The sequence below is a fragment of the Alligator mississippiensis genome, chromosome 6 (genome assembly GCF_030867095.1).
Source record: "Alligator mississippiensis isolate rAllMis1 chromosome 6, rAllMis1, whole genome shotgun sequence".
In the NCBI taxonomy this organism is placed as follows: domain Eukaryota; kingdom Metazoa; phylum Chordata; order Crocodylia; family Alligatoridae; genus Alligator; species Alligator mississippiensis.
Genome location: NC_081829.1, coordinates 56525242 through 56548872, shown reverse-complemented (window position 1 = coordinate 56548872; position 23631 = coordinate 56525242). Strand labels below are relative to the sequence as shown.

The 23631-nt window shown below is 41.8% G+C and overlaps 1 protein-coding gene across 4 annotated transcripts in view; it reads left to right on the top strand.

The window, feature by feature from the left end:
• Window positions 1–23631, top strand: part of CHST3 (carbohydrate sulfotransferase 3) — a 46499-nt gene that overhangs the window by 8235 nt on the left and 14633 nt on the right. Inside the window, exon 1 of one of the 4 annotated variants that reach the window (XM_019484361.2) lies at window positions 193–23285. The exons of the other annotated variants lie outside the window; for them this stretch is intronic. The gene's annotated coding sequence lies outside the window, so the exon portion shown is untranslated. Of the gene's footprint in view, window positions 1–192; window positions 23286–23631 lie in introns of those variants that run through there. 4 annotated transcript variants of the gene reach the window in all.

Here is a 23631-nt window from a genome sequence, read left to right as displayed (position 1 = left end):
AGATTGAGTTGATTCAGCCCCAGGCTTTTTAACTCTTTGTACTTAGACTGAAGGGGGAAGAGAAAGTGGGTATAGGAATTTTGCTAGGGAAGGGGAATGGATGATGTCACCTGGTGGGATGGCTGCCAGGGTCATTAACACTAACCCTGACAGGAAGAAATGAAGACTCCAGCAGTGCCTGTCCTCTTTGGCCCATACTGGCCAAAGGCCAAAGAGGACAGGCATTGCTGGAGTTAGTGGGGATGGAAGCCTGTAGCAATGAGGTGAGTGAAGAGCTCTGGCAAGACCATAACTGGTGAGGGTGAAGAGTCTAGGAGGCTGGACACCTTTGCCTTCATGCAGAGTTCTTAGTGAAGCAACCTCTCTTTGGAAGACTATCTCTACTCACAAGAGTATTTGTAAAAATAAAGCAAGCATGATTATGCCAGTCAGCTGATAGCCCTGTAAATCATCAGAGCCCAACATGCCAAGGCAAGGTCTGTGATTTTTTCCAGTGAACAGCATCCAAATTTGCCTTTTATTCATTCAGATTTGTCCTAATCTTCTAAATGTGCCTCTTTTTTGCTTCAGATCTTGCCCACGTCTTCTGAATGTGCCTCTTTTGAAGCTTCTGAGAAAAGCTATTTCTGAAATTAGGTGTGGCAGAGAGAAAGCATTAAGAAGGATTTAAAAACATGCAACAAGCATTTATATTTTCAGTTTCGTGCCTTAAAAGTAGCTTGCACAGATGTATGGGCAAAAAAAAAAACTTGTCTGTTGGCAACAGACCGTGACCAAGATATTGGAAGTAAAATCACTGCCATGTTGTTGTAAATCAAATAATCAGCACAAATTGATATAAGAAGAAAGACTTGGATATTGCACTGGGTTAGGACTCAGGAAGTCAGTCACTGTTTAGCCCCCAGTATTGCAACACACTTCCTGTGTGTCCTTGGACAAATCATAATCTCTGTGCCTCACTGCTTGTCTGTAAAATAGGAATAACAAAACTTCCTGTCCCCCACATTTTGGCTCTGATTTAATTAATCTGTAAGCTCTTTGGGGGTATGACTGTCCCTTGCTGGTATACAGACCTTAGCTCAAGGGGGCTCTTGTCTCTACAGGAATCTCCAAGTGATACCGTAGTAATATTTAGTCTGGCATAATAAGGAAACAAATATTAAAAGAAAAAAAACTGTTAACATGTTGTAGTTAATAGAAAAATGAGCAATATGAAGAATGAGTTTTGAAAGGGCAAACAATATAAAAGAATTAATAACATTTTTGTATAAATCAGATTACAAAAAATAACCAGCAAAGGGACTTTGTGAGAGAACAAAGAGGAAGCCACGTTTTGCTCTCTTGTGGCCTTGTGTGGACAGCTTTTGTTTGAAACCAAAACAGGGAAGAAAATTAAACTGTCCCACAGGACAGAGAACCCAGAACTCAGAATAAAATTTTAAGCTTTGAGAAAATTAGCAGCATACAGAGAGGGATGGACACAGGGGTGGAGAAGTCAGGAAGGGGTGAAAAACTTTGAAAGACTTAGTTTCTTTTTCTGAACTTGTTAAAAACAAACCAGATGTGGTAAAAACCTGCCTGTATCAGCCATGGGCCACTTCTCAGTGCTAGAGTGCATCTGTTCTAGTGAGAATGCATTTGATCTTTCTTTATGTGAGTTCATTGCTATGTGGCCACATCCTGGCAACATTTACATTCTCACACAATTCCATCCCATCCCCCACAGGCATTTTCCCACTTCTGCGCTCCTTCCCTCTAATCCTCTGCTACTCAGCCACATTACCATTCAGGCCTCTAAATGGTATGCAGTTAGGGTGATCCAAATTTAATTCATGCAAAGTCTGGACCAAGACACAGGGGATAGTGAGAGCGTGGAGGCCATTCAACTTGGACTTACTGACTCTCTGCTAACAGGAAACTGTGTAGGAGAATTAGTAGATTGTTGTTTGCTTGCTCACAGGGCAGAGGATGTGATCAGTCCAACTAGCATCTCTGCATCAAAAACAAGCAGGACAGAGAGTGAAAATTCTCATAATGTACTGACCTTGAGCTACAGAGACCTGGGACCTTTCAACAGATCTTACTTTAAAAATGGCTGATAATCAGTTGCTTGTGTCCATGCAAAAGTTAAAGATTGAGCATCATTTAAACACACATTTGTTCCAAACTTTCTCCTCTGACTGATTCTTTCCAGGGAAACACTGGCTACTTTCAGTGGGAGCTGGGGCTAATTCAGGAAACTATAAATAACTTGGGCGGCAACTCTCTTTACTCTCATGCATGCCGTGTTTTCCTTTTTAAAATAAAATACTGCTCAGCCATCATCTTAAACAAATCAAATGATGTAGTCAGGCAAGACCTACTAATTCACCCTATGACCAAGTCTCATTGCTCCCATCTTCAAGTTGCTTCCTGTTATGCAGATACTAATGGAACCCTGTGCTGCACAGCAGCTGTGCTCCCAGCTTAACTCTTTTGCAATCTCTTGCAGTCGAGGATGATTGTTTTCCATGACTGTCTTTTCTGAGTCTCTGAAGATGGCTGATGAGGCCTATCCAGGATGGTCAGACTCTACTGCAGCTCAGACATGTGTTTCCATGTGGGGTGGTTGGCACTGGATTCTTGATTATGACACTATTTCTGCCACTCCTGCTTTTCCATCTTATGTGTTGTCATGAGATTTCAAAGTATTGAGATCCCTGCAGCAGACTCTTCCTCCATTTGGGACAGTTGCAGGCAGTAGTCTCTCACAAACTGACTTTGACGTCGCATTTGTTTAACTTGGCCTTGAGGATGTCCCTGAAGAGCTTTCTGTGCCCTCCTCTTGAAACATACACCTTGATTGAGCTGTGAAAATAAAGCTTGCCAGTTGGACATCCAGATGACATGGCTGGCCCAGCAAAGCTGATGATCAACTTCATTGGGCCATCTTAAATAGCCAGGTAGTGAGTACAGCTTCAGAAGAGATGTTACTTCAGGGTAGATTTTCAGCGTGACATTGAGATTGCATCTGTGTATTTCTTTTCACCGAGACAGTCCTCTCTATCTGACCTGCCTATTTTCAGCTGTGTGTTGTTCCTACATGATTAAAATGCCTTAGCCAAGCTGTCCCCTTTCTGGAAGTATTTTGAAAACAAGCTATGCAATCCATCCAACTTTATCTTTACCTAAGTATTATAATAACTTGAGGAAATCCAGAGGCAGCATCAAGTGAGATGAACTGTAACAGATTTGTCATGTTTCCCAAGGCAGGCTTCAGGATCTGAACAGACACTGAAGTGGTTAATACAGTACGGTAAAAAAGGGAGTCAGGTTAGAAGTAACTTGTGGGCTTCAAGGTTTTTTTAAGGTTGTGGGAAAAAAAGTACCAGTAACCACAGCTAAGACTATTTTTCTTCTCTCTTTGCTATTCCTAACAGCATGATTGTACTATTTTGCCCTTGGCTGGTTTTTTTTTTTTTTTTTTTTTTTTTCAATTTAGTAAAATGAAAAGATGCAATACATTTATAAAAGACAGCTAAAACCAGGGTATTACAATGGAGGATATTGGGCAACGGGAACTACATATGGCTGTACCTCTGCCACTTAAATAGCAAGGAATTAGAAATCTCACCTGTCAAGAATAGTAAAGTATCTTTGTTTAGATAATTGTTCCATCTAGTTCTGTTCCTAATGAAAATAAGAATCAATAGGACAGTGAGTTAATACGCTAAACCTTCTTTTGACAACAAACATTTTAATCCTTTTTTAAGTAGGTCTGCAAAAAAGCTGAGTTTGTGTGGTTTCGCCATGTGTTTGATCACATCACACAACCACCGCTCAGTTTAGCTCTCTGTGCATTGAGTTGGTAGAAGCCCTGCAAAGAAATACTGCAAACAGTGGTTGAGTCCAGGGCACAAACTTGCATTCTGTATGGCTCTAACTGTTTTTGTAGGTCCTGAAATCCAGTTCATAGCAGCCATTTAAAAATTTGCATGCAGAAGGCAGCATCTGTGAGCTATGGCACCAACTCCCTTTATGACTGTGTGTGGGTGCATCTATACATGTGCTTTAATGTGCAGTAGCCTATTAAAGCATCACAGCAAAAACAGTGCTAGTATGCAAATGTACAGTAGATTCTACTGTGTATTAAATGTCCCTAAAAAGGCATTCACTTTTACTACGGCACATTAGGGCAGCCTAATGCGCCTTTATGTAGTACCTTGTATTAGAGGTACTAAATTTAACGTACAGTAGCAAAAGTGCAATAATGTACATGTAGACACACCCTGTGTATCCCAATAAAACCCAGTATACTGCTGTTTGAAGTTATTCTTGCTCCAGGTTTCCATTATAGGCAGTGAATCACAGGCAGTCCTCACAAATATAAATAGTTCACAGCCAGTGCCTCCATTAAGTGGACTCTTCTTTTGCTATTTATGGTATCAGCAGAACCTCTCGCTTGAACTGTGCTCTTGCAGTGACTCCAGGCTGCCCATTACTTTCATAGTGTAGACATTTGTAGGAGATGTAGCAGCAGTTCTGGTCTGACTGATGGAGGAAATTAATAGTTGGTTCCAGCAGTCTGCAATGTCACTGACATTGCACCCTTTTATTCAGATCTGAACTTGGCCCATGATGTTTCCAGTCATCCAATTGAGTTCTATGCCTTAACTGTGCTGCAAAATGTCACCAGCTATTTAGCCACCCAAGGCAGCTGATATCCGGAGCATGTGCATGAGGCAAGCTGAAGAGAGGACACAGACTCCCTTCAGCATGAACAAAGAGAAACCAGTTCACCATTTCTTGTACAGACATTTCTACTTGAAGGGTATAGATGGGTCCGGAGGAGGCATTGTATCGATATTGACTGATACTTATGCAAGTTGTTACAATACAGCTGTTACATCTGCATGATTCTGTAGCAACACATTTGCAGCAAATCAACTTCAGCTGTAATTGCTTGTTCACTGCTAAAGTTGGGATGATTTAGCTCACTGCTAACTACAGGATTCTGCAGATGTAGGCTGCAAATAACAGCTCTCTTTCTAAGCAGCTGAAACAGCCATATTCCATACCCTCATCAGATAATCATCTTCCTGTGTGACAGCAAAGCAGACCCTGTTACGCTGGGACAAGAGAAGCCCTCTCCCATTGGGCACTGGGGCTGACTCTTATTCCAGATCATTCACACTCTAGTGAAACATTAACTGGTGGCATCATGCTTACGTGCAAAAAAGTTACAACAGGGCACTAGAGAGAAGTGATTGGTGCTATACATTAATTTCTACCAGGTTTTGATTCTTCCTTGAGTTCAGCCACACAAATGGGTTGGAGGTGAAAGGGAGGACAGATTAATAAAGAAATCTCAGAGAGAAGGGGAGGTGACCCAGAACTAGACTTGCACAGTTCATGCTCTAGGAGCTCTTTTGCTGCCTGTTGAGTCATTTGGGGAAAATGTGACTTCATGTATTCACACCTTTCTCGGGTTTCCCCTGGTAATCTGAACTGTTAAATGTATTTCCCCTCCTGTGTGATGTCTCCCATCTATTGCTGCTCAGAGGCTGCAACACTGAGGAAGGGAGGACATGAGTAAACAGGCTTTGAGCTCAGCAGGCAGCTGGCCCACCCACTCTCCCTGTCCATGCTTCTCGTCTCCTTGACACCCTCACTTCCCACCCCTTCCCTACAGAAGCCAGCGATTCCATCTGTGCTTTTTTTTCCTATGAAGATTGCAAGCCGTGCCAGTACATAATTATGCTCAATTAGGTGGGATGAGTTTCAGGAAAGAAAGAATTAATTCCTCTTAGTGGTAGTTGTTGGTGAAACAATTTGCAAATCTTTCAGTCAGAAGCATGGCATATGGGCCTAGATGGAGATTGCTCCTTTGAACTGTTAGAGAATCAGGGAGAACCCACCCCTACTCTCACAGTTCTGAGGTTTCATTTATTCTTGTAAATTCTTTGTTCTGTGGTGCTTGGAACAACCCTGGAGGCTCCCACTTAGCAGACACTTCTTGCTGGATAGGGTCTATTACAGGGGTAGTTAATCCCTAGCACAGGTGCCAGAGCATAGTACCTGAAGGCATTTTGCTTGACACATGTGCCTCGAGGTGGATGGTGGGAAAGGGGCTGGGGTTGCGTTGCCACAAAAAGGATCAATCCCCTTGTAGCACCCCCACTGTCTGCCCTTGGCATGCCAACATCTTACAGATTGAGGTTGTAGGAGTTTTTGGCACTCTGTCCTAAAATGTTGCAGACCCCTGGTTTATTAGCTGGCATCGAAACAATGACAGCAAGCACATCTACCAAACAGGAAGGGGGACAAGGGGAAGGGGGAGCACCACTTGGAAAAGAAGGCAAAAAATTCTGTCTGACCCACTACTGCATTTCCTATTCTATCCCCCTCAAACTCTGTGTTCTTTTATTCTAGACTGCTGGAATTGCAGTTCTGGCCATCCCTGCTCAATTCTGTCAGTGTATCTCAGTCTTGACCTGCAACATGCATTGCAGTGTTTAATGTTCAAGGCAGTATGTCAGCTTTTGCTGATATATAACGATGGTTGCTGTTGGCAACTATCATTTCATGATGCCCAGATTGAAAGAGGTGATCTAGAAAGCAATATTTTGGTGTGTCAATTTTCCCTTAGATGTGCCTAGCACTAGAGACCCGGGTTTTTTGTTATCATTGGTATTATGTGCATTGTCAGCTCTGGCAGGGAGAATTTTCTAATCCCCAGGAACTATGGAAAGTCATATACTTTGGAGGATGGTGCAGTCCTTGTCATGCCAATACCACCCTTCTACTAACCCATTGTGTAGGGCTAGCTTTGGCAACAGTGCCACCAATCTCCCCATAATGCCACTGTAGCGGAGCTTCCTTTGTGATCGAGGGTTAAGTTAACCTTCAGACAGCTATGTGATCAGCTATGCAGCTTTGCTTGTAAAAACTGTTTCTTTAACTAGTACTAATTAACTCTTTCTTGTCTGTTGACTTATCAAGTCTCATCTTCTTGGAAGTGTAAACTGTAACAACCCTGGCTGTGACTAAAAACCATGTCCAGTTCCAATTATGGGGAAAGTAGCAGTCATTAAATGGATCAAGGAGAAAACCATCACAGAGGCAGAAGAAAGTCCAAGCAGTCCACATGTGCGTGGCATTAGGGCTTACAGTATTCATCCTGAGCTTGTTGCAGATTCTTTAGGTTTGCCCTGTGATGCTTGGAATAATATTGTATGTAAAAAAAAAAAAAAAAAAAAAAAGTAAGCTACTGAAGGGTGCATATTGGTGGTTACTGAAATAGAGACCTTCCAGTATTGTGTAGGTGATGTGATAGAAGTGTTAAATAAGAATAGACAAAATCCAGTATTTCTGCTACTTGCCAAGAGGTGTGTATACACCTTTATTTCTGCATTTCAAGTGTGTAACATTCCTGTGATCTGCCTGTACAAAATACAGAGGCCATGGACAGTTTGTTGCCTCAGGCCTTTTTACACTCCCTCCTCTCCCTGACTACAGGGTCAAACATAAGGTGAAGAAATGGGTGTGTTTGTGAGTACCTGGATGAAAAACTTATCCTGGAGGCACAAACTCAAAGTTCATCTTCCAGTTTGCTAGCATAGTCTCTGAGCCCAAGAAACAAAAGATGAGTGGCTCCTCTTCCCATACAGTCAGACAATAACAACTTCTCATACACTTTTGTTATTGCAGTTAACAAAAGTGCTTTCCAGGCTTTTGGGAGGTAACAAGAATGGTTTAGAAACTGATTCTGACATGATTAATCTGTATATGTACCCTGGAAGAGATTAGAAGTGCGAATACATTTAATTAACCTCTGGAATCTTGGGCACAATTTGACAGCATTCAGACAGGTGTGGTTCAGATCAGAGGTGTTTAATTGGGTTAGTTAGCCTTTTTGATGGCCACTGCTTTACTTTCTCTGTGATTCTGAGCTGGCCAGCCCCTGGGGTTGACACATTGCATCCACCTCAGTCTTAGGCCCTGCAGAGTCTGCCATTCCCTTCCTTACTACCCCACAACATCCTAATCCCCAAACCTATGTTAACCACAGCAGCTGGCTTTTATGTGCAAGACAATGCAATAAGCCCCTTCCCTCCACCCAGAAGACTTAAATCTCAGCTAAAACTTAGCTGAATTAGGAGACTCAGCGTCAGCTGGGAGTAGCTTATCCAAAAAGGGAAGTATTAAATGGTGCACAGAGACCCTCTCTGTTTTAGCTAACAATGGGCCATTTATGACTTAATTCTGCATCACCCAGCCTGCAGGAAAACAGACTCAGGATTTACTTCTAATGCTAAAGGAGAAAACAGGAAAAAGAGATGGACAGAGCTGGGCTTTGCATTCACTAGCCAGGATGACCTGGAGGGAGACCAGTGGTTCCAATTTTCTCAGCAAGTTACCGTGCTCCCAGCCACTCCTCCTCTGGTCCTCACTGTCTCATGTAATTAGGTCTGAATACGCCAGCAAGGAGTGCTTTTACTCAGTTTACACCTAGCTGTGGAGTCAGATTTGTATTCTCCTTTGTCTTTCTGTTGTATACTGTCCCATTTAGGGATTTTCCCTGGGCTGATCAGTGTAAGGGAGTAAGAGGGCTAACTTATCCTTCCAGCCCTCACAATGGGACAGCAAGGCCCCCACCCTGCAGGGATTAACTGTGTGGCATGGGGGTGCTGACTGCTCAGTGCCCTGTGGCAGTGAAGGCAGTTCTTGTGGTTAGAGGTGGAAATGACCAATTCTTCATCCTAGGCAGGGGTAGCACACAATGCAGGGGCAGCAACCAGAAATTCAGTGCTGCACAGGGAAGATGTCACCTCCCTATGCTGCCACCAAAATACAGGTCAAGCAGCCATTTAAACATTGATTTTCATCTGCAAGTGTTAGCCCTCTCTGACACCTCACTCCTGTTCCCCCACTCTGCCCCCAGCCACTCCCCCTGCAACACTGCTACCTAGGCATTGTCAACCTTGTCACTGCTGCTCTGCCCTCACCAGAGCTGGAGCTGCTGCACGGAAGGTGCAGAATACAGGGGGAGGGGAGGACAAGAGGAGGAGGTGTCCCCAGCTCCATTCTACTGCCCCTCCCCCTGCTCCTCAGGCAGCACCTGGGGGTCAAACCCTGCTTGCCCACCCATTGCTGCACTACTGCTTATAGCCACTGGTGGTAAGGTTCTTTTCGTGTGTATCAGGTCTTTTATTAAAGCCCGTGTGCTCCAAGTAAGCAGGTCCTTCAAGTCCAGGCAAGGTGTTGTCCTTGGCACAGGAACTTGGGGTGAAAGATGTTTCTAAGCCACTTTTTCATTCTTCTAATCTGAGTCTAGCCATGGCTAATTAGCACCTAGTGTAGCTCATGGACTATTCTGCCAGCTGGAAATCTCCTGGCCACAAGGCTTTCTTTCCTGCTTCCCACCTCCTACTGTCTATATGCTGCCTAGTCCACAGGGCCTGGGAGCAGGAACTGACAAGTTAGCTATGCTCTCTTTATGTCTCCCAGGATTCCCATACATTAGTATAACTCACAGCTGCCCACATCTGCTATGCTGTGTGATAGCACACCTTTGGTAGGAAGTTATGTATATATTGCAGGCAGGAGGCACACTTGCATATGCTATCTGTCCCCCAACTCAGTATTCCAATGTCATGCCATCCAAATCTATGAAAAGCCCCAAGAAAAGGATTCTGGGGAAGCTTTTCTTTAAACTGGGAAAAAGCACATGAGCAAATTCACTTTCAAGACGTTAACAGAAAACAAGGCCTTAAAGCTGTTTTCAAACACATTCTGAGATGTGATACTTCCTTTTTTTGCAGGTTCTGTCACGTAATAATCATTTCTAACACAGACAGAGAACATGACTTAGTCTAACTTCCACACTCGCAGCCAATGGAAGCAACAGTAAATGCAGAGGGCTGTTTTTCATGGCACAATTTTTAGAGTAGGGACTAAAAAAGAATACTATATTCTACATGAAACTGGAGGGAGACCTTATCCTCTATTTGTGGGGAAAGTGCTGTGGGATTTGCGTGAATACAAGTAGCACAACCCCCTTTTACATCTCACCTAGGTTAATGAGCGATACTTGCTGTTTTCTGAAATTCAGCATACACAAAATACAGAATGCCAACATGACCATCACATGACTAAGAGTATGCTATCAGTAACTGCATGCACGAGATCATTGGTCTGTCCAAATGTGTGTCTCATCTCTAATAGTGGGCAATTATCTGATATTTCAGGATTCATAATGCATTATAGTGCATTTGGCCTGCTGCGTATGGCAAGATGGGGAGTTGGGTGTATGCATTTTTTTCTCAATACAAACACAGTGCGCTTGGAATTACTCAGTTGGCTGCAGATTTCAGAGACTGTCCAAAGATTGTAGCAAAATCTCTTTTAAAGCAAACACAGAATAGGAAAGACTCAAAACTTCCAGAGCAAGAAGAGATGGTCTTTGATCCTTAGGTTGTCTCTCAATGGGGCAACTTTTCTCTGCTGTAAAACCTGCTTTCTTAATCTCTTCATGCAGAATTACCCTCCTGCAAACTTAGCATCATCCTGCCCTATAGACTTGGTGATTTTTTTATAATACAATTTATTCACTGAATTTTGCTTCTTTTCAGTTTGTGAATTGACTCTGAATAGCACATTTTTTTTAGTCACTTTTTGAAATAATTCCTTGAATGATTTCAGTAAATGACTTCTCACAGCAAAGTAACTGGATCAGTATTAGAAATAGGAAAAGTATCAGTTAGTTTTGACTGAACAGAGGGGGACATTTATTTTTCATTTCCCTAAAGGAATGAGTTTTGACCCTGCAGATCAGTGTTTAGGTTCCAGATACCTGTGATGGCAAATTTGAAATTAATTTTTCTTTAAATGATTTCTGGTAATCACCTAAAATTCACTTTCTGTTGCCATCCTCTACCATTAAGTTCATTTGTTGGAATAGCCTTCAAAAGCAAATACAAAAACAGTGTGGACCTAGTAAAAAAGAATTTGGTTATTTTATTTCAGCAAATATTTGCAAGGAGGGAAAAAACAGCCCTCTCACATATTTGCTCAGCTCTACTGACATGGTTCTCCTAACTCATCTCTTAGACTACTTGCCCAAGTCCACACCAGCAAAGCAAAAGAATAAAGCACAATGCAATTTGGTCCTTTTTTCTTGACTGTGCTTTGGGCCTCTTAACAACTTATTTTTTTAATAAAGTAATGGAATAAAAAACAAATTCCTCTCACAACAAAGAGGCCAGAGGATCAGAAGAGATGCTTAAGTCTTATGAAATTTAGGAACAGGAATGGTGTTGAGGGGATGTGGGGATATGTTGTGGGGGAATCTGTATATTTTGTTTCTTTTTCCATTGCTCAAATATTCTGACAAGTTCTGTCATCATGTAGACATGGAGCAGAACACTGAAAGCTTTACTGTCTGGGTGAAAATTGATTGGTGGCAACCCTGGAGTCTAGTAAACTAAAAGGCAGCTGTCTCAAACACACGTTCCATATGAATGGTTTGCTGACAAATTAAACTAACAACAGCTTTAAATATACAAACTGGTGCAGAACTCTTTCAGTACTAAGGACTACAAAGGTAAGGCACCAAAAGATTTCAGAAACCATGTGGCCGATATGTATTGAGCTGTTGAGCCTTCCTTCTCTGCAATAGACTGCTTTGTACACCTGCAGGGAAGTTAATTGACACCTCACAATGTTTGGAGCCAGTTGAGCTCAATTGATTTGTATGACCTCTCATAGCTGTCTCTGCTGCTATTATTAAATGAAACACTTGTTGACATGGTCAGGAATTTCATTTGACTGAGAGCTGTGGGTTTATTATTGGGTATTGATGCTATTGTTTGATGTCTGAAAACCTAAACAAGACTTCCAATGATCATTTGAGTGCATGGAAGTCTCATCCAATGTCTAATGAGTACCAAAAACCTAGGTGCTAGAGCCATGAAAGGAAAATTTGCATAACAAAGGGAAGTAGTGGAATTGAGCTACGATCATCAATGGAAATTATTAGGTTTTTTGCCAGTCAAAGTATAAACTTTCCATAAATACAGGCAGTCCTTGACTTGCAATGTTTTGAGTTACAATGTTTTGCACACACCAGCTGCTGAAACTTCCTTAGCCTGACGAAGGGTTTTTGAACTCGAAAGCTTGCTTAATAACTATTCTCCAACTATTTGGGTTGGTCTAATAAAAGATATCGAATTCTCCCAAGGAACCTTGCCTGCCTGTGTCCTTAGACCAACACGGCTACAACCTACACCCCTGCAATGTTTTGCACTTGTCACATTTATAAATTGACACACTGTTTCAACTTTCTGACATCAGTTTTGATTTTACAACGCTTGCTCTGATGTGATGCCATGCCAACGAACAAGTTCGCTGTGTTGCCCATCTCCCTGGAGAACATCTGTCCAAACTTCCTTGGACACGTTCTTTAAGAAAGCAAATAAGATTCCAGAAAAACCTGCAGCCAAGACTCCTGAGAAGACTCTAGCCAAGAACCCTTCAAAAAGTCCAGCAAAGTCACCTCAAAGAAGTCCTTCCAAATCAATATGATTGCTATTTACAATGTAAATACATTAATGTAGCTATATTACTTGTCTGTAATTGATTGAGTATATAAAATTCTGGGTTATTTTTGGTGAAAATAGGATATCGGGCCTTGGTTCCCCTGTTTATAACATTCCCCCATTTATAACATTGTTTCCTATGGGAAAATCAGTTCCAAGTTACAACGTTTTGACTTAAGACACGGTTTTCAGGAACCAATTATGTCGTAAGCCTGTATACACACATCAGTGTGAAGTTTGCAAATATCACAGAACATCTTTAAAATGGGTCAAAAGGAAAGGCAAAATGTAGTGTTTCATGCTCACAAAATTAATAAAACCTAATTATAGCTCCAATGCACAGCAAAAGTTCCCAAATGCTCTCAAATATTGTCAACATGCAGATCTAGAGGTGCAATTGCAGAACTCTACATTGACAGCAAACTTGTATTGTTAAGATTAGGGTAAAAGTAAAAGCAGTTAACTTCCTTAGAGCCCACAGATATTTTTGTGCTTTCTCAGACCAGGAGGGTATAAAAAGGCTTCCATAAACACAGTTAACTTCCCCAAAGTTATTTGGCAGAATTTTCTTTTTGCATAATGGAAAACACCAGCTTTGCTTTGCTAACCATCACAACTCCAATTTCAGAAAAAAAGTATTTCCCCCAGGGTGGGTTATCTGATCTCAGATGTTCCCCCCCAGTAAAATACAAATAGATTATTATTACATGAGTCTTCCTAGCTCAGACTTTTCTACAACAAATTATATTTTGAGTGAAAAATCTCAGTATAGTTTTGTTTTCTATTTTGCTTTGCACCATTGGTTTTCTGTTTGCTTCATTACTAATTTGGGTGCTGCTTCTCCTACTCATTTAAGAGTAAAACTCCCACTGGCTTCCCTCACACTGGACCAAACTTCATTAAACACAGTCAGTCTTCATCTTATCTGTCTTTGAAGATTCATTTGCAGAGTGTATTCAATCTCTGCTGCTATGGAGATCTGCAATTGATGAAGGAATCCTCATTCCTTCCCTGTTCAAACAGGCATGTTCAGCTGAGTATTTATCTTTCTATGGACTTAGTGTAAATAGCTCCTAGTTCTTTTCTGTGTGTTCCTTGCCTCCGTCAGTTTAGTTCCTCTCTTTGCCCTTCTCTCTTTAGTCTCTCAATTGTTTTCTTTTTCTGGGTTGCTTCTTCATTGCAGGAAGGATGTATAGCAAGCGACAGCTGACACACAACACCAAAAATGTATTTTTTGGCTTTAAGACCAAGTTCAGAAGTGTTCTTGCCTGATGCAATGTCTGGCAAGGTTCCTCTAGTTTGCATTCTGCTGTGGGACACAGTCAAACAATAACTATTAAAGAGTCTTGCTTCTACCAGACACAGAGAGATTAATCTACAGCCAATTGTACTGCTTCAAGGCTGTGTTTTATCAGTGTCGGCATTAAAAACCACAAGGGTGAAGCTGGAGTCACTGGAACTTTGTGTTGGAACTGCAGCCATGTTCTATGCAGTTTATATTTGTGGGTAACATAGTATTTAGCTGCAAGCAAAAAAAAAAAAAAAAAAAAAACTGAAGGAAAAAGTATGATTTTTTTTATTATTATTTAGAGAATTTAAAGGAAGATTTTGAAAGAGATTTAAGAAGTTAGGAGTACAAGGCCTATGAAAAATCAGTCTGGTGTGGTAAACGCCTTAAAGTCCTTTTGAAAATTCTACTTTTATACACAAAAGTATTTACATGTATTTCAACATCCAGACATACTTTCTCCCACCACTTTCTACCTTCCTCCTCTAAAGAAAAGTGCTAAATTTGAATCATTGTAGAGCTTTTATAGCAACAACTAATAGCATAATATTGTGCATGTATACATTGCACATATACCCATCACTTTTCTTCTGCCAGATCCTAGAGCACTTTACACAAACTGTAAATATAGCATCACTGAACTTCATTTGTTTCTGTGGATGGAAGGTCATTTTGCTGCAGTAGTCACTGATAATAATAATAGTTAATATTTCAAGGAAAAAATCTATTACTTGTGATGTTAAAAGTCTACACAGTCATTAATGCACTTTAGGTAATGTGCATTAAATTTAGTACCTCTGGGCATTTTTACATATGCTGTTGTTGGCTTAGAAATGGTATTTAAAGGCCTATTTTTTTGGAAATTGGCTTATAGGTATAGTTATATGCATTATAAAGGGTCAGGATGGGCAGCAGGAGTTAAATGAATTTCTAAAGTGCTTGGGAGATGCACACACAGCTTCTCATAGCCCTGAAAGCAGGTGGGCTGTCTAGCACAACAAGGCCAGCAGATGGACACAGCTTGAGAATGAAGTGGGGCATGCCATAACATGAGATCGCAGCCTTTAAGGCAGACGGGTTGTCTAACACAACAAGGGGGGACAGCCTGGGAACCAAGCAAGTATATACTGTACTATCCCCTAACACAAGATAAGTGACACCAGCTACAAAGCCCCAGAGCAGCAGGGGGGCTGAGTCCCAGTTTTAGGGGAACAGACCAAATTAGGAGAAGGCCCGGAAGGCTACGTGGACATGTGACCACAGAGAGACAGCCAACCAGAGATAGCCATGAGGAGAGGCTGAGGGATTTGGGACTCTTCAGTCTGGAAAAGAAGGCTCAGGGGGGACTTGGGAGCAGCCTACAATTATATAAGAGGGGTACATCAGGACATGGGAGAACAGCTGTTCACTAGAGCTTCCCAAGGGATAACAAGGTCTAACAGCCATAAACTGCAAGCACCTACTTTGGACTCTTTCAAAAAACATCTGGATATTTTTCTTGCTGGGATCACTTGATCCCAGCTGACTTCCTGCCTATGGCAGGGGGGCTGGACTCATGATCTCATGAGGTCTCTTCCAGCCCCTAATGTCTATGAAATCTATGAAGCCATCAGGAGTCATCAAGGGGGAAGGAGAATACAAAAGCAGAGACTTGAGATTAACAAAGGGTCCCTCCCTGTTCCTTCTCGTCCCCCCCTGCCCCCCTCTGTTTCTCCTGGTCCCTCCCTTTGTCCCATCCTTCCCATCTCTCCTTCTAGGGTCCCCATCCCTGTCCCTGTCCCCTGGGAAGGGTCTCTGAGGCCACCATGGACTGATGGCATACCAGTAGCTCATCTCATGCACCCCACTGGAGGGGGGTTGTGGGCCTTGGCATTCCATCTCCAGACTGCCGACACCTAAGAGAGAGAACCTCAAAGTGGGGCCTGCATCCTGACTAGTTGTACTTTGACCCTAGAATTGGTAGATATAGAATTGTTTGTATTGTTGCATTTTTGTTATCATTCTGTATCAATAAATTTGCCTATTATCAACTGACAGGTGTGGTCGAGCTGAGGGTTGTGCTCGCCTGGAACAAAGGTGTATAAGGGCTGGGTCCAAATCCAGTGCCAACACTCCGGGCTACCATCTGGGCGGCACCAGGTGCTTCAGTTAGCAAGCCATGCAAATTAAAAGCATCCATGCATCACGTGTATCAGTGTCCCTGTGCTGAAAAAATGGCAGCAGGGTGCTTTGAACTAAAGCTCATTGAACACATTTTATTTCAAAGCACACCACCACCATTTTTTTCAGCATGGGGATGCTGATACACATGATGCAGAAGGTTGTGGAGCGTGTCAATTTCTGTGCTCCAGCAGACTCAATCAAGTCTGCTTCAATGCACTGGATTTCCAGCACATTGGAGCAGGCTCCACACGTGTAGAGGAGCCCTACATTGTGAGGTACTAGAAAAAGGTGTGTTAACTTATTTTAAGGCACATTAATTAGAGAACACTTTTTTGTGACACTTTAACATGCATTAAAATAGGTTAATGCACCTTAAAGCACATATGTAGATGCGTCCAGTAAGACATATATGGTAAGGAAGGCTCTTGTCTTTGAAACGTCTGAACTTGATCCATTTTGTAGAATTTCTAATCCTTACATACAAGATTGTACAGAATTGCATTAAGTGCTAATTGTGATGTCATTTTTCTGTCATTTGTGATGACAGGCTGTAAGGGCATCATTTAAATAACTCTGGTGATATAGCTACAGATCTGATCCTGTGTTTTTATAGTCAAAGAAACATGTTTCTTGGAGATGTGCAGGTTTTCACACTGTGCTGTTTTGCTGAAGACAGCTGAAGTCACATGTAATAGATCAGGCCCTTGTCTTTTGCTATAACAGCTGTTTTCCTTCGCACATTCCTTTTTCTTGATTTTCAGCTGAAACTGGCCCACCTGGCAGCTGCTGGAGCTGCTCCTCTTCAGCAGGGTCAGAATGCAATACAGGAAGTCATGGTTATTCAGGGGGTGGTGCAGAAAGAGACAGCCTCCTTGGCATGCTAAGGAAGCAGTGACAAGGAGCTGGAGAATCTGTGTACAGAATGCTCCAGGATGGGAACAGTTCTGTTCAGCATCTTGGGAGCACCAATGTGAGGGCTCCCCTGGGGCTGAATGAACAGGAAGAATTCATCTCACTCCGTGGCTGAGGGTGGCTACTGAATTGTGGAGTCCTTGGCTAGGTCAGCATGAAGAAGCTTTAAGTATCTTGGGCGGGGACTGGAATTTGCCTACCGGGGAACATGGGAATGCTGCCTCCTGAGCTGTTGGCAAGGCTACTGGGAATGTTTGGCAGCTGCTGCTCCCCTCTGGGTCAAAGATTCAATGGGGCTAAGCTACTGCAGTTTACCATTCATCTAGCATAAGATAAGACCATGCACATAGGGAGTTGCCATAAAATGGCCAACATGTAGTAAACCTCTGCCTCCTTTTACTTCACAGTAACTAGTTCACCTACCTATACTTTTAAAGTACTTTCAGAGGAAAGCGTGACCCAAGGAACAAGCAAGCAAGTGACCTGGTTACTTGCGCAGAACTCCCCACTGGGAAAAATGAGGATCCCAAATCAAAGCATTAGATTAAGCTGCCTCAGATGGTGTTGGACTGTTAGCCACTGCAAAATTTAATAGTTCTTAGGAAAGTTTGGGAGAAGTGATATGTTAATAAGAGGTCTGTCGTTAGAGGTCAGCATGGCTACTTATCTATGAAATTCTCTTGGACCTGCAGACTGGGCCAGGAAAATATAGGAGTAGAGGAACAATACCAGTTCAAAAGGTTTTCAAGGGATGGGATATGCACTCCCTTCTCTGAGTGCAGTAACTTGCTTCTGAACTGCAGATTTCCCAGCTAACTCCTGCTTGTACTTTTCAAAGCTGAGGAGGAGATTTGCCACTACTGTATTATTACTGTGAAGGGAACCAGAGTTTGAAATTAATTTTCTATCCTTAGTTCTGTTTTATCTGCTACCTGAACAAGACATGTTCTGGCAAGATTGTGAATGAAATAAAACACAGGGCTTTTGCTGATCTGTTTATGTTACATCCCAAGTGCTGTTCTTCTGAATCAAAGGAGCAGCTCAGAATTAATTAAGATTGAACCCACCATAAACAACCTGTCTCACCTTAAACTTGTCCTCATGTCAGCTGTTTCACACTGTGAGTTAAGCACTTGCCTTTGAGGGGAATTCTGTCGTCATTTTCTCCTAGTCCTAAAGTTCTACAACATCTCTTCATCACTGGACCCCAGCTGTACCAATGGAGATTTGATCCTAACACTAACATATCCCTTAATCTCTCATGGTAGCAGTGTAGAATCTACTGTACAAGCCAGTGCCTGTTAAACACTGTGAGTTGAGCCTGCCCTGCCACTCTTTCCATCACAAAACTATTCCCTCTAAAAATCAAGTGTACAGTGAATGTGTTATTTTGCAGGTTTTCTTACTCTCTTTTTTGAACTTGATTGCAATAAATCCATTTGTCACGTCATGGTTGGGATTCAGGAACTACAATATCTTCATTGATGTGTTAGATATTTTCTACTGAACTCAGACAGCATTGGGGAAGTGAGTGATTATATCTGCATGTGTGAGCCTGAGCACGTGTGTGCATGTGGAAGCTAGGGAGCTAGTGAACTTGCCTTCTATATTTCTAGAATAAAGAGGAGACCATACCAGGGGGTGAAGCAACAGGGAGCATAATGCACTCAGTGATAACCCAAAATAAGAAATGTAACACTTAAATCTCTTTCTCTCATTTTTAAATGACTATTTGTGGGTGACCTACCTCAGAGACAACAATACAAAAAAGAAAGTCCAACCCACCAAGACAGGATGCTGAACTTGGGGTTGCTATGCTACTTTATACATGCTTGACTAATATGTTTCAAAAACTACATTTTTTCAAAGACTAAAGATCAACCTATGAGAGGGAATGCAAGAACTATTTACAACAACAGGTTTCTTACTGTAACAAATAGGAAGGAAAGAAGACATAAGGCCCATTTGTAGGGTGAGAATTGTAAGCATAAGGCTCACTGTCGGTATGGAAAAGGGATTGGATTTTTTTTTTGTTGGCTATGACAACATTGAATTTAAGGGAGAAAGGGGGTTAAAAGGTAAAGACCTCTTTATAGCCCATTCAGATATGTGCTCTTATTGGTCTAACTTTTCTCTTTGAATTTTAGGTATGAAATTATACTATATGTTTCTGATTCCACAGACTGGATGGGTTTAATTCCCACCATGGGTGTCACTCGGGTTGTTGTTTTTTGGGGGTTTTTTTGCATTTTCCTCAGGATACCAGAAATACTTGGAATTAAGTATATGCAAAATATAGCTACTGAGACTTTAATGTTGAGATTTTAGCTGCACAACAGGCAAGGTAGTCGGAGTTCTGGTTGGAAAAGTATCTGGTACTTGCTTGTCTACCTACATGTGATCTATTGTGTGTTAGTGATAATATATGGTACTGTCTCTAAATGTAATTATGCTGCCTGCCTCTATAACGTGTTCTTTGCAACAGGATCTTTTGCTACTGGAATTATGTTATAAAAACAATACAGATGACTAATAGAAAGGCTGAAAGTTGGTTTCAAAACTTAAAGCCTTGCTTACAAGAATTGGAAGGACCTATAGGCTAACCCCCACCAAGTACCTTAATTGTAGACTGCAGATGAATTTTATGCCTCTACCTCTGTGCTGTGGCTGAGGGGTGGACTGGAATAATGCAGCTCTGATTATATCTGAGGCAGGAGTTCAGAATGTACCCAAGAGCAGATGGGCAGCGCCCCGGCTGCAAATAACTGTGTGGTGTAAGAAAGGGATATGCAGGGCTGCTTTAAACAATGGAAACTGCAGCCCATAGGTAAATTTCTAAGGAAGTTACGGGTGACTGCCAATCAAGGACTTATAACAGAAGTGCCACTGATTTCATAAATGTAGCACAGCCACCTCTAATAGCAAGCAAAGCACTGACTTACCAGCTGCATCAGAAATAATCCTGTAGTCATGTCTACCACTCCAGAATTTCAGAATTATATAGCCTGACCCTTTGTCCTGATTCAAATTCCTCCACCTTTTAAGTGAACCAGTCCTAGCCCTTTCTCACGTGGAGTTCAACTCTAAGTGCTACACAGTTTAATAGGTATAACATAAATAGTGTTATAAAGAATTTAATAGAGAATCACATCCTTCCCATACATTTTTAAAGTATCCTTTACCTTTTATAGACAGTGATATATATTCCTATTTAGTGATACATGACAGTTCCCAAAGCCTTCAGAAAGGTTATCATTCAATATTACATTTCACAGTTTTCCCTACAGGAAACACACATGAGAAACCATTACCAAAAATATCTGAAAAAGGTTTTGCTGTACACCCTCAAACCAAACTGACTAAAAAGTATCTTCATTATGGATTGCGCTTTCTCACTATAATCCTGATTTTTGTACCCTCCTTTCTGCATTTAGCTCATATAAGTTTGTCAACTCTAGCTGATGCAGTCAGAAGGGATTTCCATATTATCTAGTCTCATTTCTATACTATTTAGTTCCCATACTTCCTGGACAAGTGAACCATGGTCAACCTTCAAAATTTCTTGAAAGCCTTTATGCATTCTTCTCATGAAACTTTTAATTGGAGAGTCAAATCAGATCACTTACCATGGCCTCATAGACCATAGCATGGGAAACACTGATTTCTAATCTAGCTCCCTGCTTCAGATAGGAAGACCCATGTAACACCTCTTCCAACAGATACCCTTCTTTAAAAAGATCTAGTTATGGCGTGCTCAGGCCAATTCTGCAGTATGGACATACAGTTATAATGCTTTAAATCAGTGTGGGGGAAGACCTAGAGTGCATCAGCTGATCTATTGTACAGTAATTGTTTATTCTGTCCATTCCAGTTCCACAGTAAATGGAGCTAAACCACAGAAGTGTAATCTTTCATTCAAGTATAAACCACCTCAGTTTAACTTCCGCTAACTACAGGATAGGACTGGACAGATAAAACAGAGTTGATTAATGAGAACCAAGGTTCTGATTCTCTTCACCTTCCTATTGCAGTAGTGTAATTCTTCATCTGAATACCATGATACACAGCCTTTTATTTTAGTTTTAACCACTGAGAATATGATTCTCAGTTGTCGTGAACCTTGATTATTAATTTTTACTAGTGCAGAGAGGGTGTAAAAGGAATCTATTTTGGTCTGGTAGTGTTTTATACCTACCATGTATGCCTAGGGCCCTGATAGAAATGACTGAACAAGATATGAGTCAATGAATAATAAAACCTAAAAACATATTAACACTAAGTGAAGGTACCTATGGTTTTGCCACCTGCTGACAGCAGCAGTTGTATTTATTGTTTGTAGAATGTAAAAGGAGCCTGAAATTTATTATGAAATAAACAATGCCGACCAAATGTACTAGTACCATCAGAGTCTGAACCCTGCCCCCAGCCACAAGAAAACAAAGTGTCTTTACCTTTTGACATTAGTCAAAACTGAAACATTTCCTATGATAGAGAAAATCATCATAACCACATAGCTTAGAAATTAAAATGAAGCTACAACATACATGAAGAAGGGGGGCGGGGGGCTGGGGGACTGGTCTGCAGCCAGTCCAGAATAGAAAGTCTTTGCTCATTAGTAATTTGGAAGAAAACTAGTAATGAAGAACAAGACTACCCACTTGCCAACCCTCCCCCCCCCCCAAAAAAAAAACCCAAACCCCAAAACCCCCCAACAAAAACCACACCCAGCCAAGCAGAATGATTTTCAGAGTTTAGCAACAAAACAAAAATCTTTGTAAAACAGCAACTGCAGGGGGTTTCATGTTCTCTTCTGTAGAGGAGTGGGCCCTTAAGCACATTTTTGGACCACTGCTTTACTAGCCTCTTCTCCTCTGTCACCCAACACAGACTAGGATCAAATTAGACACCCTGGCCCTTCTAAAACAAAAAACAAAGAGAAAATGCCCAGACATCCTTTAATCTTCACTAAGAAAAAGTAAACTCTGGAGAGGACCTTGTTCATTCAACTGTCAAAGAGTTGCTGAAATTTCACAGGATATGAAGATGGTGGGTTGGAAATCAAGAGAAGGATTTGAACCCAGACTTTTATTGTCATTCTCTTCGTTTCATTGTAGTGGTTGTATTTGTAAAACTTCCTTTAAAAATAATTGCCCACAAAGATGGATCCGGGGAACAAACTAATCATCACAGGCAGGAATAATGAATAATCTAAAGGAATTTCATTAGCCCCACATGTATGCAGAGTATCGGTAATGACAGCTAGTCATGGCAGACAGGTGTGAAGAGTTCAGGGCCTGCACATGAATACTGAATTTGTTGGATCTGGTGCTCTTCCATCAAATCATACAGTAAAGAAAATAGCCTGTCCTCTTAGTTTCCTTCCAGAGAGGTGATAACTGCAGGACATTGGCAAGATGAAAGGGGACACAGCTTCCTTCCCTTGCTGATTTCATCTGGCATGATGTTGTCAGGGCATCCTGCCCCATTGCTCCACCACCTTATTGGCAGTTCAGTAGGGAAGCTTTTGGGAGAGTGCAAATGAGCAGCTGTTGGGATGGCAAGCTGTGCTCATAAAATGTAGAAGATTGTATTTCAGAGCTGGGAACAGAGACTCTGGAGAGGGGGAGGGAGGGGAAGGAAGCCAGCCAGAGGGGAAGTGCAGCAAGGGGTCTCTTTTAAAAGATTTATTTTGGGAACAGGGAGATACGAGGGGCAGAGGTTGACGGATACTCTCAACAGCTGTTCTTCCTGGGCAGGATGGAGGTTATAAAGAGAAGGGACCCCCCTGCATCTTTATTACTCTAAGTTACTTGAAATTTCATTCATACAGTAAGAGAATCATCTTCAGGCCTTTGATGTAGACACCAGCTCTCCAGATGTTGATAGCAGAAGATGTTTCCCCAATTGTTGAAGGAGCACTCTCCAGGGACCACAGAGAGAGCCGTGTGTTCACAACAGAGCAAGTTCTGAAGTGCTTGACTCAGTTTAAGGGAAGGATCACATACACAAATTCCTTCCCACCTCTGCTGTTACTGCATCGCAGCAGTTGTTGTCAGATGACAGGAAGCACACTCGATGCACTGCAGCACTGTCTCTCCTTCTCCTTCCCTAGGTTGTTCATTTCCCTCTTCTTGTCTAGGGCCTTTGCTTTGTTCCATTCTACTGGAATAACACAAAGCAGTTGAACCAAACCATCCCTCTGTTTCAGTGTGTAGGTACATCAGGCCTGAAACTGGCCACTTGAATTTAAGATCTGAAATGACAGAAAGACCAGAAAGGCCATAGGGAAATGCTGAGGATTCTCCCACAAGTGCACCTGATAAAAGCCCATTTGGGAAAGGAAGGTAAGTTTCCTATTGGGAACATGCACTACAGTGAAAACAAGGCCTCCAGCATTCTAGTGTGCCTCAAAACTAACCTGACAGGCTGAGAAAGTGGTTAGAGGGCCAGTTATTGGCCCTCCTTGTCCTCTCCACAGAAAAAGTGTGGAAGTTTGTTACTTATTCCCAGTTGTGGCTTGTGGCACAATATGCTCATTCTCTGAACTATATTATAATAGTCCATTGACTTCAGTTGAATTACTCCTGATTTGCAGTACTAAGTAAAAGCAGAACCAGACCTGCAGTTCTTATCTTAAGATGCACAGAGTCTAAACAGCCTGGCCAAACAAGGGATGGTTTACAGTCCACT